Genomic DNA, 17,064 nt, shown 5'->3' on the forward strand with positions numbered 1-17,064 from the left:
CCCACACCATCCCTCTCTGGGCTGTACCAGTGATTTCTTCCAAATGGGCACATGCCCCAAGCCTGCCAGTGAGGCTTCATTCTGGGATCCTGTTGTATCTACTCAGAAAGAGAAGTGTTTTTAAATAGCAGAAACAGAATGTAAGTATGGGATTGCTTGGGGCCACCATATCAGGATAACATCCCTAGAAGAAACAGGGATCGCACAAGAAACATACTAAAAAGAAAGGGAGGGAGAGGAAGGCAGAGCTCTCACAATACCACTTGAACATTTAGACCCATGTGTTTCTGGCCAGGTTTCAACCCTAGACTCATTGGTCACATGAGCCAACCAAATTAATTTTGGCTTAAGTCTGTCTGAGTTGAGTTTCTGTCCTTTGCAAAGGAAAGAGAACTGTTAGGGATTGAATTGTGTCCCCCAAAAGATATGTTGAAATCCTAACCTCCAGTACCTCAGAATGTGACCTGATTTGGAAATAGGGTCATGTAGATATCATCAGTTAAGATGAGGTCATACTGGAGTAAGGTGGTTCCCTAATCCAATATGATGGTGTCCTTGTAAGAAGAGGATGTGAGGTCACAGGAGGATACTGCCATGTGATGGCAGAGGCAGAGATTAAAGTGATGCAGCTGGCCATCCCAGACATGCCCAAGATTGCCAGCCAGTGCCAGAAGCTAGGAAGAGGGAAGGAAGGATTCCACATAGAGTTGAGGAAGGAGCATGACCCAGGTGACACTTAGATTTCTGGCTTCTGGCCTCCAGAACTGGGAAAGAATGAATTTCCATTGTTTTAAGTCCCTCGGTGTATGGTACTCTGTAAATACGGCAGCCCTGGGAAACTAATCCAATACTGGGCTGATAGAAACATCATGAAAGGAAGCAGAGACCTGGCACCAGAGTCTGAGATGGCATTCCTTGCCTTCTGTCTCTCTCTCTCTCTCTAGCTGTGGGACTCTGGGCACCTTTCTTCACCTTAGTCGCCTTGTCTGTGAAATGAGAAGCCAATTGCCCCTGTGGTGCTGTGGCATGTGCTTGGGATGATGTTCGAGAAGGGACTTAACAGGGCCTATTACTCAACAACTCTACTGAAAGAACCGTTAGGGGTATGTGCTAAAGGATCTCAGTTGCTTTTTGGGCTTTTTTTTTTTTTTAAGATGTATTTATTTAGTTGAGAGAGAGACAGAGCACACACATGTGGTGGGTAGGGGCAGAGGGAGAGAGGGAGAGAGAACCTCAAGCAGACTCCCCACTGAGCGCAGAGCCCACCACGGGACTCCATCTCAGCAGGACCCTGAGATCAGGACCTGAGCCGCAACCAAGAGTGGGATGCTTAACCAGCTGCACTACCGAGGCACCCCTAAAGGATCCCAGTTTTATTTATTTATTTATTTATTTATTTATTTATTTATTTATTTATTTAAAGATTTTATTTATTTATTTGACAGAGAGATAGAGTGCACAGATAGTCAGAGTGGCAGGCAGAGGGAGAAGCAGGCTCTTCACTGAGCAGGAAGCCCGATGCAGGGCTCAATCCCAGGACCCTGGGATCACGACCTGAGCCAAAGGCAGATGCTTAACCGACTAAGCCACCCAGGCGCCCCAGGATCTCAGTTTTAGAAATGACTCACTCCTCAGTTTTTGTCTTCTTTCTGTTCATTTTAGAGTATATTTAGATTCATTTAGACCTCCTTTTCTTGACTTCATCTCCATTTCCGAGGATCTTCTCTAAGGGATTTCCTACACATCCTTGTCTTATTTCCCAGCAAACGCAGTTTCTTTCATTCCCCAAGACTCAGCCTTCTTCATGTGGCAGGTGACTGACAAGCAACACAAACTCAAGACTGAAAGATTCCAGCAAGGGGACTCAGTCCTCATTTGTAGGCTTTAGTTTATCTGGGCAAGTTACTGACTGAAAGCAAGAAAAGGAAGACGGAAACACAACTGTTTGAATTTTCTCCAGTTGCTTACCAATTTGCACAACCTCATTGGTCTTAATGGGGTGGGATGAGGGCATTGAGATTACAGACGCTCCTTGTTCTGTGACATGGGGGGAGCCTGCAAGGAGCTATGCTTCTTCAACGGTTGGTGGAATGGGACATTCTGGCAATGGGCATTCTGTGGGAGGATAAGAGGGAAGAGAATAGGGGGAAACCCACCACACAAATAGAACTGCTAGACTATGGTTTAAAAAAGATGGTGGTTCTATAGGGTCTATTCACATTCCTCTAATGTGAGCCACTTCAAAAAATCTTATTACACTGTGTTTTATCTCTTCTAACCTTGCCAGAATGACATTAGCAGGCTCTAACCATAATCATACTGTTTTTTTATAAACAGTATGATTTTTTTTTATCTCTTCTACCCTTGCCAGAATGACATTAGCAGGCTCTAACCATAATCATACTGTTTTTTTTATAAATCAAACTGATCCAAACTGATCTATACAGACTTCATCATTTTCCCCTCCACTGCACTTCAAACCAAGCACAAAGTTCTGAGGTCAAGTCTGTTTGTGCAATCAAATGATGGGGCACTGCTGAGGCCTGATTTGTTGAAACGCCAGTGTGTAGGCTGTGGAAATCATTTGATAGCAACTACATTTGTGTATGTTTTTTTATTTTTTTTAAAGATTTTATTTATTTATTTGAGAGAGAGAGAGCATGAGAGGGGGAGGTTCAGAGGGAGAAGCAGGCTCCCCGCTGAGCACGGACCCTGATGCATGACTCGATCCTGGGACTCCAGGATCATGACGTGAGCCGATGGCAGTCGCTTAACTGACTGAGCCATCCAGGTGCCCTATGTGTGTTTTATATTCCATCTGCTTTTTTTTTTTTTTTTTTTGGTGTCACTACTGTTCTCAGTATAATTCAGGTTGGCCAGGCATCCTTGTATCTCTTTTTTTAAAGATTTTTATTTATTTATTTGAGAGAGAGAGAGCACAAGCATGGGCAGAGACAGAGGCAGAGGGAAAGGGAAAGTGAGATGCAGATTCCCACCAAGCAGGGAGCCCAACGCAGGGCTCGATCCTAGGACTCTGGGATCATGACCTGAGCCCAAGGCAGACGCTTAACCGACTGAGCCACCCAGGCACCTCGTATCTATAGATCTTATTGTCATGAGCCACCGTCCTATGGCTTTAAGCAGACTAGACCCTTTCATTAGATTTCTGCCAGTTTAGGAGGGCTTATGTACCCACAACTTCTCTGCCTCAGGTTCTACAACAACTCAGACACAAAACTCAGTGTCAGCTTTGGTGTCTAGAGGAAACCCACTTAGGTGAACCATTCAAGAATCTCTATAGATCTCAGGGAAGATGTGTATAGAGATTCTCGAACGGTTTCACCTAAGTGAAACTTGCCCACTCTCTCTGCCAGTGTTTTCTCTTATCTCCATATATGATCAAAACAAATTTCTTAACCTTTTTTATTCATAAAAGTTAAGGAAAGATCTTTTGTGGCTTAAATATCCTGGGGGACCGGGGCCCTCATCCTCCACCTTAGGGGGCCCAGCCAGGTGCAGTTAGATGTTTTCTTCTAGAGAAATATCAGTGAACAAGAATGTGTCCATTTTGGGGCGCCTGGGTGGCTCAGTTGGTTAAGCGACTGCCTTCGGCTCAGGTCATGATCCTGGAGTCCCGGGATCGAGTCCCACATCAGGCTCCCTGCTCAGCAGGGAGTCTGCTTCTCCCTCTGACCCTCCTCCCTCTCGTGCTCTCTGTCTCTCATTCTCTCTCTCTCAAATAAATAAATAAAATCTTTAAAAAAAGAAAAAAAGAATGTGTCCATTTTTATTTACACCTTAGTAAATATGTCCCTGTATGAGTTTGCTAGAGCTGTTGTAACAAAATATCAGGTGGCTTAAACAGATATTTGTCTCACAGTTCTGGAATCTAGACATCTTATATCAAGGTGTTGGCAAGTTTCGCTCCTTTTGAAGGTTGTGAGAGAGGATCTGATCCAGGTCTCTCTCCTTGGCTTGTAGATGACCGTCTTCCATGTGCATACTGTGCTCTCTCTGCTAGGTATCTGTCTCTCAATTTCCCCTTTGTATAAGGGTCCAGTTACACTGGATCAGGGCCCACCCTAATGACCTGCCTTTAACTTGATTACCTCTGTGAAAGCCCGATCTTCAAATAAGGTTACAATTCTGAGGTACTGGGGAATAGAACTTCAGCCTATCAACTTGGAGCGGGACACAATTCAACCCATAGCGGTCTCATTTTCCAGTTCGGGAAATTCTGCCTATGAAATGTCTCAGATTTTATTTTATTTTATTTTATTTTATTTTTTATTTTTTTAGATTTTATTTATTTATTTATTTGACAGAGGAGACACAGCGAGAGAGGGAACACAAGCAGGGGGAGTGGGAGAGGGAGAAGCAGGCTTCCCCCGCCGAGCAGGGAGCCCGACGCGGGGCTTGATCCCAGGAGAAATGCCTCAGATTTTAAGGAAGCAAGAGCTGCAAGCATATGCACATGTCTGTGGTGGTCTTGATGCCAGCAGTGGTTACGTTCAGAAGCCGAACCCCGTCTTGGACAAGGGCGGGGAGACGTGTTGCCCTTGGCCGGGTGGGAGGAGTTTGTTTCCCTTGGCCAGGAGGTCTGTGAAGGCCTTATTCACGAGAGATCCTGACCACAAGCATGGCTACTCTGCCAAAGCTTATTTGGGAAGCCAGAATGTTAACTTCTGCCTGTTGAGTTATTATTGCTGCACAAATGATTAAATCTGGCTCTTCAAAATTTAAGTAATTAACACCTTTGGTGATTCTCTCCAAAGGGATATCAGCTTGACTGAACGTGATAAACTTTTAATTAACTCTTATTGTTGCCAACACAGGATTTCCCTGTTAGCGTGGGCTTGTAGAGAGGTGTTCCATTATGTTGCTAAATATGCTGACACCTTGCTGAACTGTGGCGAATTCACACCCTCAGCCTGCCATATAAAAAATGAAAATGACTCCAGATGGGCTGGGAGAAGTGATCCCAATGTAGACTGAGTTTATACCATAGAGACAGTGGGGTTGGGACATGTGCTTGCTCATCTGCCACCACCCAGCTAAGCTAGCATCATTTCCTGGGCCAAAGTCATGCTGGGATTGCAGAGTTTATATTTGGTGTATAAGGGTGAACAGTAGACCCACTAATAATAGCTATAAGAGATATATTATTAGCTACTTTTAACGGGAAGAAACACTCAGCCTCAGAAAAGTTAAGAGATTTGCCAGAGGTCATAGGACTTTTAGCAACTGAGCCAGAACTAAGACTTAGATGTGATGCCCCAAAGTTCTTCTGACCATATAATGGAGGTCAGCTTCTCCATTCAGCCCAGATTTTCTTCTGAGAATCACCATTCCTTCACGTTCAGGTCATTTGGCTCAAGTGAGGCTGACTTCACCTATTAGGAGGTTGGGGTTGGACACATGACCCAGCCTGGTCAATGAGAGTCATGACAATTGGTTTTCATGCACATGTGACTCAAATGAAGCTGATGAAATCTGATCAAAGGGCTCTGTTCCCATGCTGGATTTGGAGCTGCTGGTGGTCATCCTCACCTACACTTAGGAAAAGTCCGTCTAAGAATGAAAGGATCACAAGAGAAAACAGTCATGGCTAAAGTCAGAGTTATCCCTAGACTTTTCAGTTAAATGAGCCAATAAAATTTCTTTTTTCCTTAAGTTTGTTTCAATTGAGTTTTTGGTATTTGTGCTTAAAAGAATAGAGATGAATCCAAGTCCTTGCTCAGTGTTAGGTGGGGAACAATCTAGTGGACGGGGAACACCAGGGACAAAAGATGTTTGAACTCAAGTGCACACTGTTGGTGACGTGGGGTCTTGGGGACCTGTCTTGTGGTTGGAACATGCCAGCAGGGGGCTGGGCTTCTGATAATTGGGGAGCCCAATCAACAAAGACCCCAATCTCACCTTAACTGGTGTGTCAGATTTCATGAGCTAAATTAAAAACAGATTTGTGGCTCCAGGTCCAGATCACTTCCTGTCTTCCATAGAATGCCTTTTCCTCCCCAGCATTCCAGCACCCCCTCAATCAATAAGTTGAAGAGTGCCCTCGGACCTTATTTAAGTTCAAGGGCTCAGCAATACCTGTTCCAATACCCTTGAAGAGAAAAAAGAAGCTGGGAAAACTGAATATCCAAGTGAAGCCCATTTATGTGTTTGGATACAATTACTATGTCTGGTCCTAGTTCTAGTTATTTTATATATATGGCTATAAGATAAATATCTTAAAACCTTTTCATATATGGTCTCTGCTTTTTTATATTTTATTTTTGTAATTCTTTTAATATTTAGAAAGATGCATCTGTTTACCTCCAGGATTACCTTTACATTATGATCTTTACATGATGCCTGCAATCATCTTCTTCCTTTAGACAGTGTCTAATGTCTCTACTCTGAGCAGTATGTGTTAGACAGCAGGCTCGCCCTCTATCCTCCCCTCTCCTTCACCACCCACTTTCTGTCTGTAGACTTATCTTTCTTACGCTGACCTTTCCATTCTTAGGTAGACTTAACCTTCTGCTGTTTGGTTTGTCAGCTTGAAGTGAGGTTTTTTGATTCTTTCATCTATTACCTTTAAGGCAAACAGTGAACGGATCCCAATCTCCCTCTTACCTCCACCTTCTCCCATTTTAAAAGTTGTGTTATTTTTCTTATGTCAGGGTATTTAACATGTGCATGCTCTTCCTCTCCCCTTACTCCAGCCTGCTCTTTTCGTGTTAGTTCTACTGCTCAACACATTCATGCTTCCCAGCAGTCATTTGCCCAAGTTGCTTGGGTCAAGTTTGATGTTTTCTAGATTCCTTAAGAAGAGTTCACAGGGACAGTTGTCCCCCAGCTCTTGCATATTCAAGCTATTTTTTTCTCTCTCCGTGATACTTGAAGGAGTTTAGCTGTATTCAAAATCCTTAACTCAGTTTTTCTCTTCCAATGTGTTTTTTTTTTTTTAAGATTTTTATTTATTCACTTGAGAGAGAGTGCAAGCAAGGGGGAGGGGCAGAGGGAGAGGGAGAAGCAGATTCTCCGCTGAGCAAGGAGCCCAATGTGGGGCTCGATCCCAGGACTCTGAGCTCATGATCTGAGCCAAAATCAGATGGTTAACCAACTGAGCCACCCTGGTGTCCCACTCTTCACATGTCTTGTGGATGTACTCTTCCACGTTCTTGCTCTTGAGAAAACTAATGACAACTTGATTTTCTTACTTTCAGAGAAAACTTTTTTGTTTTTGTTTTTTGACTGGAGGTCCAGAGAATACCTTTTTCCTTACATTGAAAAGCTAGTAATTGTATCAGGATGTTTTGGGTTTAGCGTCTCTTGGTCAATTTTCCCCAAGTACATGGTCTGCCCTTGCAATATTGAGAGGTAGGTCTTCATTTCGGTATGGTGTTCTTGAATTAAAGTTTTAAATATTACGTCCAAGTGTTTTGTTTCCCTTCTTCTGGAATTCCAGTTCTATGTATGTTGAATCTTCTTTGAATGTCTCCTATATCAAAACCTCCTCTCTGATCTTTTTATCTGTATTTCTGATTCAGTTTCTAAGCTTTGCTCACTTCTGTACACTAGGACCCTTGACAGTGTTGAGGCATATTTATCATCCCTCCTTTACCTTAAAATTTAGTCTGCATTTCTGAAATGATTTTATCTTGTCAGTTACCTTTTTACATATTTCTATGAGTTTTTGCATTTCTGTTCTGTGGTGTCATTTTATAGATATTTACAACTGCTTATGTAATTATTTTTTTTAAGATTTTATTTATTTGTGAGAGAGAGAGAGAGAGAGAGAGAGCACAAGCAGGGGGAGGGGCAGAGGGAATGGGAGAAGCAGACTCCCTGCTGAGCAGGGAGCCTGACATGAGGTTTGATCCAAGGACCCTGGGATAATGCATGACCTGAGCCAAAGGCGGATGCTTAACTGACTGAGCAACCCAGGAGTCCCTGCTTATATAATTATTTTAAAATTTAGGTTAGAACATTATGCTTCAGTTTTCCTCTGCTTCTTCATGAGATTTTTCTGGTGTTCTTGTGCCTCTGGAAAGGTTTTTACTCCCATTTTCTGTCATTTTTCTTACAAAACCTTTGAAGTCTTGTTTCTTTGTTTTTCATATTTGAGTGTGTTGGATTTTTCTGAACTAGTTATTAACAGTGGTTCCTATGGCAAAAGGGGTAGAGGAAGAGGTGTTTGGGTGAGTTTTCCAGTTTCTCAATTCAAAGATTCTCTGTTCTACAGTGAGAAGGGTAGTTTTTTTAATATAGGGCCTCTCTGTGTTGAGATTTGATTTCTTCTGAACCTCTTCTTTCTCTTGTACAGAAAAGTGGGGTGATCACTCTTCCCAGTTAGTCTGGGAATGAGGGGGTTCCCAGGATATGAGGCCTTCAATATGAAAACAGATAGTCTTAGGCAAAAAAAAAAAAAAAAAAGTATTCCCATGACAGACTGTCCCTCTTGTCCTGTTTCCTTCCAACTCCTTCCCTTTTGCTCACTTACCACATTTAAAACCAAATCTCCGTGCTTCCCCACTGAGGGCAGGTCTCTCTCCTTCTGGGTGAACCTTCTTAATGTGTTGTGGGTTCTGTCACTGCTAGGCCCCTGCTTCATACTCTGTTCTTCCACAAAGTCCTCATAGTTCTCCCTGCACTGGTCAGGATTTGGCTCTAGCTCTTGTCAACTCAAATACATGCCTCTAGATTCACGTGTAAGTTGAAGTTCGTGGTCTTCTCTTCCTCCTTGTTAAACTAAGCTGTTGTAGACTAGGGGTGGTTTTTGTGGTTGTTGTTGTTGTTGTTGTTGTTGTTGTTTTCTCTTCTAGTTGGCCTGTGGATTTTTAGGAGATGTGCAAAAATTAAAATTTAGGATGGTCATCTTTATCCTTCAGGAACCCGGATGTCCAGAAAGCTGGAAAATTTGATGAATCTACCAATAGGTCCCAAGCTCTGCTGCCATCATGGGCATTTCTGCATTACCTTTGCTGTTGAGCTTTGAGCTGCCCAAGCATCCTGCCTCACCAGTCCATCCGGTGATGACTCTCCAGTGGGCAGGCTCAGAAAGAACCATTTACCAGTTATCTTGTCATTCCAGAAACTGTGTTAAATACATTCATGCCTCTATGCCTTTGCTTATGCTGTTACTTCTGCCTTGAATACCCTTTGCCTACTTCTCCATCTGGAAAAAAATCTATGCATCCTTCAAATTCAGCTCAAATGTCAGCCTTCTTTATGCAGTTTCTCCACCTCCTTTCCCCCCATCACCACCAACTCATTCTGTTATGTTAATGCATCTCTCCTTCTGCTCTGCTATAGCATCACTTGGCTGAAATCCCCATATTGTAGTGCTTATTCCAGTGGACTTAACGTACATTCTGTCTCTTACCAGACACTGAGGTCTTCAAGGTCAGAGGATGTGCCCGATTCGTCCTGTGCCCTAAACACCCAGCACAGTGCTTGGCATAGAGTATTTGCTCTCAAACCTTTTTTGAATGAGTAAGTAAATAAAATAGCTTATGCCAACCTTGCATCTAAGACAGCTCCATGATGTAGAGAGCGATCACACAAAGCACTTCTCACCATTCACAAAGGCACAGCTGACATTGCAGACTTGGCCTCCAGTAAGGAAGCACTGGGTTCTTTTATTCTGCTTCACTATTATTTTTTTTTTTTTAAAGAAACAATATGATGTTTCCTTAGTACTCCCCAAAGCACACCAATCAGCATACTAATCACCCCGAAGTGTCAGCTGAATCTGCCAATTTCATAAATTTGCATATTTTCCAATCAGTTTCTCATTCCCCTCCCCCCTTTCATTAGCTATTCTTGGAAGAGCTGCATTCCTTCCATATTGCTCAAACTGACTTGATTTTTATTTCTCTTTGTAAAGACAGATTTGTGAAATGATGAATTAGTCATTGCCAATTTCATGCGTTTACGCTCTGTGCGTTTACACCTTATATTTATTCAGCCCCATTCTCCCCTTCTGGCTCCAGATGGTGTGGCGATACAGCCTCGAGTGTGGAGGGGCGAAAACTCATTCTCTCTCCCTCCCTCCTCCCACAGTTTCAGCTCCAGCTCAACTGTGCCAGGTTTGAATGGCGCATCACCCTCTGGCAAACGTGGCTCCGTCTGCAGATTTCACAGCCGCTTAGGAACCGGGAAATGTTAGCGAGACAATGAGAACTGTCAGATACCGACTCTTTTCACTCCAGCCACTGTTCCCCAAATAAAGCCGCAGTGGGACGATATTTTGATATATTCGCAGATACGTTTTTTTTTTCTAAAGGCCGTGGGCCACAAGTTGTCTCAAGAGGAGACTGACACAATGGAACTCTGGAACAAAAGAGTCAAGTCCTTAGATTTTGAAAAGCCGGAAGTCCTGGTGAGATAAAAAGATTGGGAACAACATGCCATCAGGCAAAATCAGCACTGCTGGCCTTCTTCCGCCTGAAATGAGAGTCTAGATAAATATGTGAAACAAGGCCTAGGGTGGGTGGAGAAGGGTCAGAGACAAAGATGTTGGTGAGCCCTGGGGGAGGAAACAGACCACAAGGCATGGAAAGCCCAGGTGAATCTGGGGGCTCTCTGAGAGTGGACAAGATCTAGTCCCTGCTTTCCAGATAGGGCCCAGGGAGGTGGCAAGTTTGTTCAGTAACTTGTCCCCTAAGCACAGCAGAGAAGAAATGGTGAAATGTCACAGCTAGACGAGGAAGGACAGAGATAAGCATGCGGCATCTCCTGTGATCAGAAATTTTCCCATTCCCATGATAGAAGGGTAGCTGATGGGGTAGGACCGGGAGAGAATGAGGAGTCAGGAGTGAGGACACCTCAGAGGACACCAGTGACATGTGCAAAGGAGGACAAATGACGTTGATATGGAGTGGTGGACGCTGGGGGACACTCAGACCACGCCAGCATGGGCATTGAACAGATGACCCACTGCCCATGATGCCATGGCCCTCCAGAAGCCCCCAAGAACTCAGGCGTGTTGGGAAGGCGAGGGAGCAAGAAAGCCCCCGACTTGGTTAAAGAGACTCTAAATTGATGAGATCATCTGGAACCAGCTGGGATTGACATTACCCACAATGGACTGGAGAATGGAGGCTGGAGATGGACATTAAGGCCAATTTTAGAGCAAATAGAAGAAGTTCATGTCTTGAATGTCTGTGTTGGGGCCTGGGGTTTGCAAACACTATGTGCCTTCTTGAACAACAGTACGTGAGTTGACTGCAAAGTTTTTGTGAATCCTAGACTCCTGGCTCTCTCTGTAGAGATTCATTCAGGGCAACCACATGTTTTATGGTCTGGACATTTTATGCACACACTTGGCCAGGGTCCCAAAGCCAGTGTGAAGGAGAGATGGATGGCCTTGGCCTGCAAGCTCTCCAACACCTCCAAAAGTCAAATCAGAAATCAGAAAAGCTAATCATATTTCTCAACACAGATGCCCACACAAAAACATTTTACAGGGATATTTTTAAACATCTGTGGGGTGTGTGTGTGTGTGTGTGTGTGTGTGTGAGAGAGAGAGAGAGAGTTTATACAGTAAAATGAAAGGATGGAATGGCAAAAAGCTTCTGGAATCAAAGGGTCTTAAACTTCTTTCGATGGTGGAGTCCCTGCAGGTCATAGGCTCATCACAGAGCACTGTGAAGAAGGGACATCTGGACCAGGAATGATATTATTTGCAGAAATCTAACCAGTAATTTTACGTTACTTGTAAAACTTAAATATAGTTAATTTGCAGGCTATGAAATATAATGAATTATAACAGAAATGGCCAAATTAAGCCTAAGCGGGTTTCCCAAGTTTTCTCATTAATTTTGATTTGCTTTGTTTGCATTCTGTATGCCTTTTGTGTCTAATCTCAGTAAAAACCGGTTTGAAGGGTAAGCAGAAAATTGGTGCAAGAAGTGTAAGCCATTGTTTTCACTCATTAGGCAAAACCGGGGTGGGGGAGGATAGGGAAAACTATTTCCCTATTTGTTGTTTAATTTTAGTAGCAATTTGGTTTATTTTGGTAAGTGCTCATTGAGCACAAGCAATAAGCCAAGAACTCCACTGGGCACTGGGGGAATCCAGGTGACTGAGTATGGTCTCCATCCTGAGAAGCCTCAAGGCACTGTGGCCTCATCACCCTACATCTGACCGAACCTGGCTCATCGGGGGAGCCCTGTGGGTGGAAAGGGACATTGGAGTAAAAGTGGTAGCAGCAATGAGGCCAGAGGGAGTCATGGATGGAGCATCATGTGAAAGCCACTGTTCCGGCAGCTTACACGGAAGGAAGACTACTTCCCTCTATCTACATACACAAAATCCTGGGATGTGGTGGCTCCTGCAAGGTCCAGGTGACCACCCCAGTTTGTTCAGAAGGTCTCAACTCTGAGCTGGAGGAGAAAGAGAACCATGCTATGTTAGCAAGCAAACCACCCTAAAGAGAGTTTCATAAAAACAAGTTATATAAGACATTAGTTTTCTATACTTCATCACACATTTTTATCGCTTTATCTTTACTTGCTCAGTGAAGAATTACTGGTTGAACTCCTACCTGAGCTGGTGCCCTGCAGGACTCAACAGACACGTTGTGGACAGAGGCAGGACTGTTCTTGATGATGTGAACGGTGCATTCCCATGTCCTCGAAGGGCACATCTGTTTGCCCTCCAACTCAGGTTCCCCAGAGCTCCCCTGCTTGGGTCTGACATGGCTTTTGGAGGCAACAAAATCCCAGGTGTTTGCACTTCAGGCTTCAGTTCCCCCAAAGGACCCATGCAGGGGCCAGTGACTGAAATCACACTCAATTTGAGGACAATACTTGGCTTATTTATTCAGACATGCGTCACTGCCCTCAAGGAACTCACTATCTAGTAGAGGGGTGAAGAATTAAAGATTCTTCAATAACAAGGCAGAGTGGTATTTTTTGTAGTAGAAGCCTGGATTAATTTTGTCTGGTAGGACATGTAAAAGTGTCTAAAAGGAGGTTATGCCTAAGCTGATTTCTGAAAAATGTGTAGGAGTTGGCTAAGCAAACAAAATATGCTGGAAGGGTGTTTCCAGCAAAAAGAATAGCATTTGCAAAGGCTCAGGGTCACGAGACAATAAGGTGATCTAAGCTGGCAAGGGGTGGTCGGGGAAGCATGAGAGTCTTGGATGACTCTCCCACCTGGCAGACCCAGTCACAGGCAAAGTAAGGATTGGCTGGGATGACCCTTCCAGAGCCAATGAAAGCCTGGCTGACTCAGTGCTTCCATATCCAAGCCCTGGGTTTTAAATCAATTAAATGCACAGGTGTTCATTCAGCATGTGTTTGGTCCTAGTGGGACAGAGACTAGATGGAAGACAAGACACAGTCCCAATTGTCAGGTTGCTGCCATTCTAGGAAAAAGACAAAGGAAAAAAAAAAAAAAAAACAGGTCACTGAAAGGTGGAGCGTGAGGTACAGAGCTGGGGCCGAAACCAGTAGTCCTGACAAGTATTCCAGAGAACAAAAATTGCACCCAAAGTGCGGATACAACCCACAGCTGTACTTTCTTTGGACCACTCTGTTTTCACATATTAAAAATGTAGTTGCCAATATTTTTGTAAAAAGTGAGCTGTCAAAGACAAATGCAGATTTCAGATCTCTCTTGAAAAATCCGGAAGTTCTAGCCACAGCGGCCCACAGGCTGACATGGCCCACATGTTTGCCCACAGCTGCATAGCAGGGGTCCATTCAGATGGGGCGTGTTCTCGCCAGCCCACAGCACCTGGTTTTCTTCATTCAGTCTCATTAGCGGAGTGGTCCCCGAACCACCTGACTTAGAGAGATCCAGTACATCCAAACCCCAGGCCGGACCTTCCAACAATGGAGACCAGGATTTTTTTTTTTTTTTTTTTTTTTTTTATTAGAGACCAGGATAGTAATAGCAACAGAGTTCCTTCACCCCCTGGTTTGCTTCACTGACCAACTCCTATGTTAGTCCCCAACTGCTCTGAATACTTTCTTGTGTTCCTGAGAATCTGATGACCCCTCCGGCTTTCATTCAAGCATCATAGACCCAAGTGAAATATCCAAGAAGACCCTGGCCTGCAGTGACAGAGTCCATCAAGGACCGAGGTGCTACCAAGGGAGGGGATATGGGGACAGCTTCATTACGGGAACAACAAGCATTTGTTCCATGTGGGCCCCAGCAGGAAGGCAACAGCTGCAGGATAAACAGGGTGGCAACAAAGACCCACGCTCCACTTTGCAGCAGGCAGAGCACAGCTCCAGCCTGGCTGACATCTAATTTGTAGCAAATGAGCACACTTCTAATAGAGCCAAATATGGCTCCTTGCTTGGGCCCCATCTATCCAGACACCTGTTTTGCTCCATCTTCTCCTGCTAATCAGTGTCCCTGGGGAGCAGTTCAGCAATTATGTCTTTGCTACTACACTGGGGACTCTTACTCCTTTTTACCCCAATTTTCTCCCTCCATCTGGGTATATGTCTGTACCCACCAAGCACTTCCAACAGCTGTTTGATCACTTTGTTATGAACACCAACACTGGGGAGTGCCGTGTTCCCCTGAGAACTCTGTTGGTGGTGTGTAGAATGATTTTGGAGGGTACATGGTTGAACCTTTTCAGACTTGAACATTAATGAGTGTTATAGACTGAACTGTATTCCCCCCAAATTCGTGTGTTGAAGCCCCAAACTTCACAGTGACTGCTTTTGGAGATAAGGCCTTTAAGGAGGTAATTAGGTTAAATGAAATCCTAACAGTGGGGCCATAATCCAATAGGACTTAGTGTCCTTATAAGAAGAGGAGACACCAGGGTTGTACATGCACAGTGGATAGACCATGTGAGGATATAGCGAGAAGGTGGCCTTCTGCAAGCCAGGAAAAAAAGCCCCACCAGAAATCAACCCTGCCAGTGCCTTGATCATGGACTTCCAGCCTCCAAAACTAAGAAAATACATTCTGTGATTTAAGCCATCCCCTCTGCCGGTATTTCATTATGGAGGCCCTTGAGGATGAATACAGTGTGTACCAGGAAAGAATAGATAACTGGCACATCAAAATGCAATATCAGGGGCACCTGGGTGGCTCAGTCAGTTGAGTGTCTGACTCTTGATTTTGGCTCAGGTCATGATCTAAGGTCATGAGATCAAGCCCTGCATCAGGCTCCACATTCAGCGTGGAGTCTGCTGGAGATTCTCTCTCTCCTCTCCCTCTGCCCCTCCCCCCGACTCACATTGTCTAAATAAACAGACACACAAAACGTTTTAAAAAACCGCAGTATCATAGCTGATATTGCTCAGGGTGATGCTTAAGTTTTTGAGTTGAAGAAAAATGTTAAACAAAGAATTTGGAGGTACAGGAATGGCAGAAAATTGTAAAGATGTTATCTAACTTATTGAAGATTAGGTGACACTGGCTGAGTGGAAAGGTGGCTTTGGAATAAGGCAGCCCTGAGTTTGACCCTCATCTGTGTGAGTTCAGGAGTCAACCTCTCTAAGTCAGGTCCTCATTGGTCAAAAACAGGCAATAGAAATTTGGGTTTAAATTTTCTTTTAACGTGTGTGTCATTTCCATGGACTATGAGCAACTTGAGGACCATGTCCTCTACCGTGTCATTCCATGTTCTCATTCCTATGACCTGCCTCTAGCAGGATAGCAAGTAGGGAAGAAGGACATGGGCTTTGCCACTTAATAGCTGTGTGCCCTTGGGAAAAGTACTCAATCTTTCTGAAACTCAGATTCCTCATCTCTAAAATGGAAATAATAATAATACCTATCACAGGGTCTTGTTTGGGAGTCAAGTGAAGCAATCCCTATAAAGTACTTAGCACAGTGCCTGGGATATCTTAAAATGTTTATCATTAATATTAGTTCTTAGTAAATGCTAGTTGAATAAAAGAGTGAATGAATGTTTAGTCAAATCAATGGACAAGTATTTGGTGGATGAGTAGGTGAGTGGCTGGGGTGGGTGTGTGTGTGGAGAGCTGGTTGGATGGATGGACAGATGTTTTTTTCAATCAATAAGTGTAGGTATATATTTATAAATGAATGAGTTGATTGACAGGTGATAGGTAGATGGGAGGATGGGCAGATGGATTTTCCAATCAATGAATGTACCTATGTATTTATGAGTTAATAAACCAATTGATAGATGAGTAGCTACATGGATGGGTAAACTTTCTGAATGAGGTATGGTTATGTAGGATGGGTGGGTAGAGGGATAGATGGATGGACTGTGACTGATCCACTTGAAACACCATCTGCTTCTTTGCATAGTTGAGGGCTCCAGCCTCCAACATAATGGCCAGAACATTAAGGATAGACAGTGAAGGTGGCCAGGGGAACGAGAGTTTTACCTAATTGTTAAGTGGCAGTTTGAGACTTCCCCTTTTGAAGTACAAACGCTGATTATGGGATCACTGACAGTCTTCTTGTTAAAGACACAGAGTGAGAGGGTTGTTTTGTGTCAGGAGCTTTGGCGTTTCCAGTGTTCCCAGACATTTCGCTTCCCCCTCTCAGAAGCACATTTGCTTCTAATCTGATAAGCAAAAACTCCTTGAGCAGCCATAGACTCAGCCCCCAGGTACAGCGCTATTGGAAGACAGGCCTTGGGTAATCTATCAGACCTTTTTAATTACCAAGTGCTACCTCAAAGATAATGAGCCTTTCTGTGGAGTCTGGGCAGGTTTTGAGTCAACTGGCAAACTGCCAAGAGAGTATTTGCCACAGGAATTTCATGAGAGCTCTAGTTTCTTTCAAATGTTCCAGCAATGGTCTCAGAGTCTCCAGAAGGGCCAAGTTCTCAGGGAGCCAGATGTGTGTGGCTTCCTCCAGACGGTCTAGCTGGAGAGCCAGGGCGTCCAATGGAGACAGTGCTACAGATCAATTCTCATGAACTCATAAAGTTAAAAAGAAAAAAAATGTGGCCCATTGCACACACCTGTTCTCTCTCTCCTCTTCCTTTTCTTTTTAATTTTCCCACCATTTCAGTGCTAACCAGTAGTCACAACTCAAGAATTCCACGGAGGCATTATTGTACTGCCAAATACAGCTTCTACCCACACCAGCAGAGCAGAGGCCTGAGGCTTT

At 44.0% G+C, this 17,064-nt stretch overlaps 1 long non-coding RNA gene across 1 annotated transcript in view; it reads right to left on the minus strand.

Annotated features, from left to right (window-relative positions):
- Positions 1-1,182: 1,182 nt before the first annotated feature.
- Positions 1,183-17,064, minus strand: part of LOC135365411 (uncharacterized) — a 37,118-nt gene continuing 21,236 nt past the window's right edge. Inside the window, exons 2-3 of the long non-coding RNA XR_010413195.1 lie at positions 8,495-8,821; positions 1,183-1,909 (exon numbers count right to left, since the gene is read on the minus strand). This is a non-coding gene — a long non-coding RNA (uncharacterized LOC135365411). The remainder of the gene's footprint in view (positions 1,910-8,494; positions 8,822-17,064) is intronic.

The sequence above is a fragment of the Mirounga angustirostris genome, unplaced genomic scaffold (assembly GCF_029215605.1).
Source record: "Mirounga angustirostris isolate CCGP_5_RB_7025 unplaced genomic scaffold, mMirAng1.0.hap1 SCAF_7, whole genome shotgun sequence".
NCBI classification, from domain to species: Eukaryota; Metazoa; Chordata; class Mammalia; order Carnivora; family Phocidae; genus Mirounga; species Mirounga angustirostris.